Below are 8766 nucleotides of genomic sequence, written 5' to 3'. Positions count from 1 at the left end.
TCTTCCCCTCTCCCCCCCCCCCCCCCCCCCCCCCTCCCCTCACTTCGACACTTTAATGTTTGAATCCATCAACTTCTTTCTTGCTGCAATATGAAGCAATGAAATATTGCAAACGAATATAGTTCTGGTAATATCGGGTAAATAATCACAAATGCCTTATTCTCGAGACATTTTTAGTTTCGGTATTAACCTTTTCTTAATATCTCTTTGGTAACTCTCAGCTTTGTTTGTCCGCGTTAGCTAAAAAGACTGATGTATCATAATATAAGCACACATTTCTTGCCGGACAAACTCAACTAGCTGTCTTCCTCAAACATTGAGATTACCTCTCCGTCAACACAGGCAAGGGAAAACACACAGAGCTGGACACACACTCTACGCTTGTACACACACGAAGAACCTCAACAAACAACTATTATTGACCGAACAAAAACGCAGTCCCAAGAATTGTATGAGCCGTCGGATGGGAAATATTGAAATAGGTAAAAATAGTCTATATGGATCGAGCTAAACCAACAGCGCTGCATTAGAATAAATACTAAAAGCTCTAGAAATGGTTAAACAGTGCGAATATGTTTGTAGATTGTGTTTGTGCAAGGTGTTTCAAAATGATCTTGTTGATTCATTGGGCTAAAAGCTCGGCAAAAAGGTTTAATATAATGAATGGTCGTTTTATTACTTTATTTCCATCTCTGTAAAGAATTGCTGCTTGGAATGTTAAAAGAACGCTTAAAATGATTTTCTTATCAGTCTACCCCACCCAACTCCCCTAACTAGCGTGAATTTTTTCCCCTTTTTGCTTGCCTTTTCATTTTCTATACCCAGCAGTTCAAATAAGTGTACATGGAATGAAATACTAACCCTACTCCATCGTCCAGCGCTTATTGTCTAATTTTGCACAAAGATTACTACTGTAAGTATTGGTGCACACCTATTGAAAGTTGCACTACAGGGGGCCCAGGATAGTGGCTTACCAAGGGCTGGTTCTGCACTTCAGTATTGCTGTAAATGACAATAGAATAAGATAATCTTCCGATATTGTCTTTTAGTAGTGGTTTGTGGTGTTTTTGTTACGCTGTTTGGGGGTCTAATTCCAAAATAATCAATGTTCCCATTCGTGAAAGGGAAACTAAAACACCACAAATCACTACTCCGAAGCTTTATTAATACGATTTTATTGTCATTTACAGCAAAAATGGTGTTTAGAAGCAGTCTTTAGTTAGCCACTAGCCTGGGCCCCCTGTGGATGCACTTTGGAGAATACGTGTATCGTAGCTCGCAGTGCTCTATGGGTATCGAAAAGAATTGCTAAATAAAATACAAATACAGCAAAGCTACAATATTATTGTATATGTTCCTGTAGCTATTCACAAAGCTCTACAGATACAGGACTCAGTCATTTATACGTTACCCATGACGCACTACAACACATGGACACACTTCAACGACACTTATTCGAAATAAATGTAACTTAGGTACCACAGGGAACCCGTCCTGTTCTGATGTTCACTCAAGCATTTATTCGCCCACACGCTTGTCGGCCAGGCAATTGAAGCTCATGCCAATCTCAAAATCTAGTACATCACGTTTCTCGGCCTTCACAAAACTGTCAGTGTTGCGCGACGTAGCACCCGTCGTACGTGTTTAAGGTTGTATTTACCCCCCCCCCCCCCACCCCCTTACTTTACTATCTTATCTGTCTTATCACTGCTATATCGAGTGGCCCTTAGCTGTTGATAAATCCATGGATATGACAAGGCATTTAGTGGCGCCTTCCGTCTTTGTCTCGCATTGCAGCGCGTGCGTTGTTTGGCACTACCTAGTACGTCTATCTCATCTCTATTAGTGGTTTTCATATGCCCAAAAGCGTCTAAGTCAAAGCGAAGCGTAGTAAATCAAGAATAGAGGTTTTTATAGATGAATTTTTGCTTAACAAAGCCAATCGTTTAGTATCGATTTAAATGTATCTGAATAAAACAAGATCCGAGTGTCTTCTTTCGTAGGCGATTTTTTGGGGAAACTGTTGTTTGTTGATTGCATACACTACCTTATCTTAAATCGAAATTTAATTGAGCAGCTAGAAGGGCTGACTGGATACAGCCTACCCGAAATTTTTCTACACGGCGCCGCCATTGCACAGGTCGACCGCAGCCGCATAGCAGAAAGAACTAGAATCTGGACTACCTTAACTTTCGCTATTTTGAGATGACGATATTTCGCGTACGATGTACGACGATATTTTCGTAAAAACCAGGTCACTTTATTTTGCTATTTTGGGACAATAAATTATGATTTTTTGAAACTTATTTTTAAAAACCGCGAAATTTAAGTGACGCGAAAATAAAGTGTAATTAGAAGGTAGTTTCGGTGGGGAGGAGGTCAATTATTTACCCGGCTCCAACGAGTTTTCGCTCAGCCTTTCGAGCTGCGTTCTATAAATAGAACCCTCCCTGCACTTATCTCTGGCGCGGATTTTAGCGGGCTAGGGCTAATGACATGACCAAGCGAAATGTCACATGACTTCAGAGTTTCTACTCACTCCACATGGCACCGCGTGCGTCGCGGTTTGATGTCAACCGCTGCCCACAAACCACCATCGCCATTATTCACCCCTAGAGGACTCTAATATGACTATACTTGCCGATGACGTTTCCTTATCTGACTTCCTTCCATTTGTTTCCTATCTCGAGCTTCCAGATATCCCTCCTTCTAGACCCGCTGACCGCAGGGCGCATTTGCGGTATAACCTAATGCTGTAGATCAAAACAACGCTCTTTTATATGTCATTTTATTATACACCCACTTCTAAATATCATGTTATTCTTACAACTAATCTCCTGGTATGAGTTCTATTTTTCTCGATTTCCCGGTTCAGTCTGATTAGTTTTTAAACTCGTTCCCCGCAAGCTAAGCCGGCTTAGTTTGTTTCCGGAGTTTCGTAAGAGGGTTCTCTCTCGTCAGTCAAATGATGATAAGAGCGTGAGTTAAACGCGCCTTGAATAAACCTCTCGCTGGTCTACGACCCCAACTTATGGCTGGGAAACTAAGGGTTTTTTAACGCTCTATCGGGTACTTGTTACACAACGAATATCAAGTTCTCCGGGAAAAACTAGAATAACGACGCGATTAAATTTATCCCTTAGGCTATAAACTAGGAATTGTAAATTGATTAAGAAAAGTTTCCCTTTTGTGCCTGCATTAATTTTCCACAGAATGAGCCTTTGATGAATCATGATCGAAAATAGCTATGTATCGCATCGTTTTATTCAAAGAAATTGGTATTGCGACAAAAAATAACCGTCCAACTGTTTATTTGGTGTAAAACGGTCGCTGTGCCTAGTTAGTATAATCAAACCACACCGCAAAATGCTGAGCTCACAAATAGTCTGCTACTATCACGGAATGTCTAAATAAGAACACATCGGTCAAAACGCTAATGCACTTTCTCGAGACTTATTGACTCATCCAGCCAAGCGTTGATATTGGTCGTTTAGAGAGACGATGAGTAACAATTCAAGGGCTTGTTATGACATTTGTCTCTCGATGCATGAGGTTTTGGTTGAGTCAAGAGGGGGCTCTTCAAACTGCCCAACATCTCGGGGGCAGCACTTGGTAATCCGCACGAGATAGGCGCCAAAACATGAAAAAATCAATGCAACCTGAAGAGTTTATCAGACCATTAGTAATCTTACTCTGACAGTATCTAGATTACGGAGCTCAAAGATCACAACCTATGACCGACTATGTGAAGTTACAGCACATTTTGGGCAATTTTTGTCATATATTATTATATTTTAGTTACACTATTTTTCCGCCATCAAAAAAAACCTTGTACCTTGTACCTCAATTAACCTCGCATTTTTTTAAATTATTTGTTCTTTCCTATTCAAATACATAACTCGAAGACTCTAATTTTCGAAGGCTCCACTGGTGTCCGATGGATGGCTAAGTGACATTTGATTGACATGAAGTTGTTTTAGATATCCTTCTAGTGTTAAGTCGCACTACGCATGCGCAAAGTGGAGATACCCGCCCGTTCGTTTTTCCCTGTTTGCGAACGTGACCTGAATACAGGAACTAAGTGGCACCGGCATGGAGTGCTTGTCAAGCTAGTAAAACCACTTAGGGACGTCAGGTTTATCATTATTTATAAAAGCATTACAAGTCTGAACGAGTCTTTGACGTCATACTGTTCACTACTGTTCTCAAAATGAGACCTTTGAGGGGATGCAAACATAGCGCGTAGCTATGGGTTTGCGTAGAGAGATCGCGCCACTCAACGACCCACCCACCCACCCTCAACCCCCCCCCCAGCCCCAGCCCTCGCCCACCACGAACACACACACACACACCTCGACAAAATCTTAGCGTTTTCGCATACCACAAACCCTGTCCTCTCCCTCATCCACAAACGTTTTTTTTTTATTCCGATGGCGTACCAAACTTTTTTCTCCTTTTTTTCCTGAAACCCCGTGATGGCTACTAGAGCTTAGATAGAGGTCCATAGAGAAATGAAATTAAAACTTCAGGGGCGTACACAGAGGGGTGCGCGCACCCCCCCCCCCCCCCCCCCCCCCCACCCTTGACAGCCAAAAAGTGGGCCGGAATCTTCAAATACTATGCGGCTTTTTCTTATTTTCTAAATTGTGTACTTTACATTGTATTCTTAATGCAGTAAAGGCCAGGGGTGTCGCTTAGTACATAAGGTTCTCTGTCTTCACTCTTACCAGGGGCGTGTCCTAAAAAAAAGCAAGGGTAGGATCCAGTATAGTAATTCACTGACCATGGATAAATTTAGTTCAAATCGGCATCCTTAGCTCTGAACAGATCTCTTCATCCATCTGGAGTCCGTTTCTAACTCAATGCACACATAAAACTGACCAAATGAACCGTCTTCTTAAGTACCAACGAGGTTGAACTCATCTCGTCGCATGAGCAGAGTGGGGTCCAGTCTCCCTCCTGACACGTGCCGCCTGCTTGAAAGTTTCAATGATGGCTTTCACTTTCCAGGCACAAATGTCACCAAAGTTTGCCTCGATTTATAAACGCATTTTCTGAGAAAAAATGAGGGTCGCCGCTTCACTACTTCGTACCTTGCAGAACTTCTGGACTTATAAAGAGTCCCCGTCGGTTGCCATTTCTCATTCTAATAATATAACAAATGTGGAAAGGCATCCATTATAATTTGCTGATTTGGAAAAGTCATAGCGATCTTTTCAATTGATCATTAATGAAGTATCTATAGCACTTGGTGTTTTAAATTGTAATTTCAAATTTTCATCACGAAAGTTAAATAAAAATTGGCTAGAGCTATTAAAGCTAAAGATAGAAGTAAGACACCTCTGTTAGATCAAGGAAAATGCTAGAATGATAACAGAGATAACTAATATAATTCAGTCCTTAATATAAAGATAACGTGTTCGGGAATTGATATGAGATAAGGAAAAAATCCCACAACTTCCATATGCAATTATTATTGCTTTTGTTCAAACAGGAACTGAAATCTATCGTTTATTTGGTGACATCGAATGTACACTAAGATATCTCCTGTTGAAAATATATCAATAGCCACAAAACGGTCCTTGTTTGTTCTTTTATTCACAATTCATTCACCTTAAAATTTGTTGACTCTGTTTCTATCTCGAAGAAGTTAAAACAATACAATTTTGGTTAGATTTGTAGCTGACACAAGAGCCAGTGAAATATAATATCATATAATATTATATGAAATATTTTGTTTCTGGGGTCCGCCCACATACAATTATATTGATGGTGCATTCATTTTCCCTATTTATTTTTATTGCTGTTTTCCTAAAGGGGAAAATTTAATGAAAAGTCAATTTCCTAAGTGTGAAAGATAAGAAAAATGTTTTGTATAATTTCCCAGCCACGGCCTTCGTTAGATTCGCATTCCTTTTTGCTGTTGTTGTTGAATCAAAATCAGAATACTGTGAAATATTGAAAAAGAAACTAAATAAAGTTCAACCCTCTTTGAATTAAAAAGATTCCAAATTTGATGGTGAGCAAAAAGAAAAAAAAAGCCTAAACTAAGCTCAACACTTAAAAGCCCTTTTGATATTTAAAACACTTTAGAGACATCTGTTTGAAAAAATGGAGAAAAACGCCCCCAATCTGACCTCTGCTTGCGATTAGCGCCACAAATAGCCAATGCGAATAGATTCTTCTTCAATGCGAATTATCCCCAAAACTGTCTCTTTCATTCGCGATAAGCCTTATCGGCAAAAACTGATCCGTTATTTTCAAGGAATAAAACCCTTGAATCTAGTAAAAAAGAATGTTGTTGGTCTACTAGAGATCTTCTCTCTTCTTTTTCTCCGTTAATCTTGGATTATTTAATATTTGCTCAAGTGTATGCTTAAATTTTTTGCGTTATGAAATAATATATTCAGCCCTGGTTTGCGTTTTGCGCATGTAGCATATGCGAATTTCAAACTTCAAAGAAAGCAGAGAAATGTTAATAACGTATGGTTAGTTTGTTTTCTCTTTAGGTGATAAACCCCTCATATATGTTTATTGGACAAATTTGTGCGAGCGGCAACAAATTATTCTTTCAAATATTATGCTAAAAAGGATTTGTGTGTAAGCCGGAATACATTGGGGCCCTTTTGAGACCATTGTTGACACAATTCCTAAAGCTGTCTTTTTTCCATAGCTAAAAGTTAACGTTTTTATTTACTTTCGCAAATGCCACCTGATTCTTATAAAATCGTTGAACATTTTAATTGGACAGTGCAACGGAAACCGCATTTTCAAACTATAAAATGTGGGATTGTGATTTTGACTAAAGTTGATCAAAAAAGGAAAATGACGCTGATATGAAAAAACAAAGGCGTAAAGTATATGCACACCAAACGCGGGTGAATTGTATATTGATTCAGGTCACAAATGGTCGCAAATTGCTATTTACTTTAGTGACATGCTCCTCCAGATCTCGTCTTTATGTGAAAGGAAGATGATTGAGAGGTATTTCACTGACCAATGAATAAATAACGCCGAGATGAAATTGATCTTGAACGGACGCGCTAATTGTCGTAACAACGTTTTCGAACTGCGATTTTTTTTGGCGTTTCCTCATAAGCTATTTTCAATTTACAATCAAGCAGGCTTTCCGCTTCTAGAATATCCTAAATAATTGAATATAAACAATTATTCTCGTTTCTTTTGAGTTTCTGTTTTACAAAAGCAGTTAAATCCAGTGTTGCACTGTGCTTTTGTTGTGTTAGATGTTGTTGTTGTTGTTTTTCGTGATTTTTCTTGTTATCGATGATCACTTAGAGTCTTTTTGGCGCATAGTGTAATCAGGTTTTTTTATGACAGGACTCTTCTTTTTTCTAGATATTCATATATTATACCCTAAGGCCTTTTTACAGTAAAAACCTATCAGTATAATATAGCTTCCAGCAGTTGCAAGGGACCGCTTCAATCAAGTATTATTTTCGATTTACTCACTGTACTATCATTCACTTGACGAAAAACACGTCAAAACGAAACAACTCGAGTACTATCTGACACGTATGTCTATTTATTTTCGGTCTTAAGTGTATTCAAAACCGAGGTGCGACGTTCATAACTTAAGTTTATTATTTCTTTTAACATTTTCAAACAACACAAAAGGAGTATTTTAAAAGCTCGCTTTCTTTTGTCCAGGGTTTAGACTAGTGTAGACAGAAATCCGTTTAGAATATAGCTCATAAAAAAACGAGCATATTTGAAAATGTACTTCTTTATTATCTCGAACATCAATGGCTCCTCAATTTTTCAGCTGTGTTGTTTTATCGGTGTGTTTCATTATTCATATACGAACCGCAAAATAAATAGGGCTGGCTCTAATGCGACTATTCACCTCAGATAGTTTCGGGCGGTTTTTGTGGTTTTTCTGGATCAATCAGTCCAAAAAAAAAACAAAAAAAACAATTTTGATCCGTCCAATTATAACCGTCCATTCTTCGTGCTCTCAATGGGTCGCGCTTTCCGACCGCAACACTTCCTGCGGTTACTCGAGACAAGTTTTCTAATTGCGCTAGGAGGGTTGCAACCAGCTTTACTAAATAATCTTTTAAAAATCGAACTCGGGGTTTGTTTAGTTGCGGTTTGGAAGGCTCCAGTGCATGGGGTTTGCTTTTGAAGTGAAGAAAATACTCCAATCGAGAACGCACTCTTTTCTTTTTTTGTAATAAAGTCTATGAGTTTTATTCAACAAAACTAACGAAACACAAAATAACCTTAAGGCGGAAATATCACAAGCGTGCGCAACAAGAGAGGCGAATAAGCCTGTAAAACATCTGCAGGATGAATATTTTTTCGATAATCAGATCCATTTGCGCAGCCAAGACCCTTCGCGATAAGCGCCAAACCGAAGGATTTTCCGAAACCGAAAACCCGCAAGATGTCAACAGAGAGGAAACTCAAGACACATTTGACGGGGGGAGCGCGGATGTTTTAGCTTGTGTGTTCACGAATGGTCGTTAATAGAGATGGATTAAACCTGTTTTGCACGCAGGCTAGAGGGGCACAAAGGGTGAGAACAGACAAAAACTGCCCCGAAGCGCTAGTAGGCGATAGATCAACCGCGCTTTCTGTAATCTTTTCCAGACGAGATCGACTCCTTCTCAATGACCCAAAAATCTTAATTTTGCATTAGAAGTCTTTCGCGCAAGGATAAGCCCGAGTGATTAGACAATAACCCCAAGCAAACGGCTTTTGTGGCCATTAACATGCAAGCCATGCATTCAGTTGAGCTCTCTA

The sequence above is a fragment of the Nematostella vectensis genome, chromosome 5, assembly GCF_932526225.1.
Source record: "Nematostella vectensis chromosome 5, jaNemVect1.1, whole genome shotgun sequence".
Classification (NCBI taxonomy): Eukaryota; Metazoa; Cnidaria; class Anthozoa; order Actiniaria; family Edwardsiidae; genus Nematostella; species Nematostella vectensis.
This window is presented reverse-complemented; position numbering follows the sequence as displayed.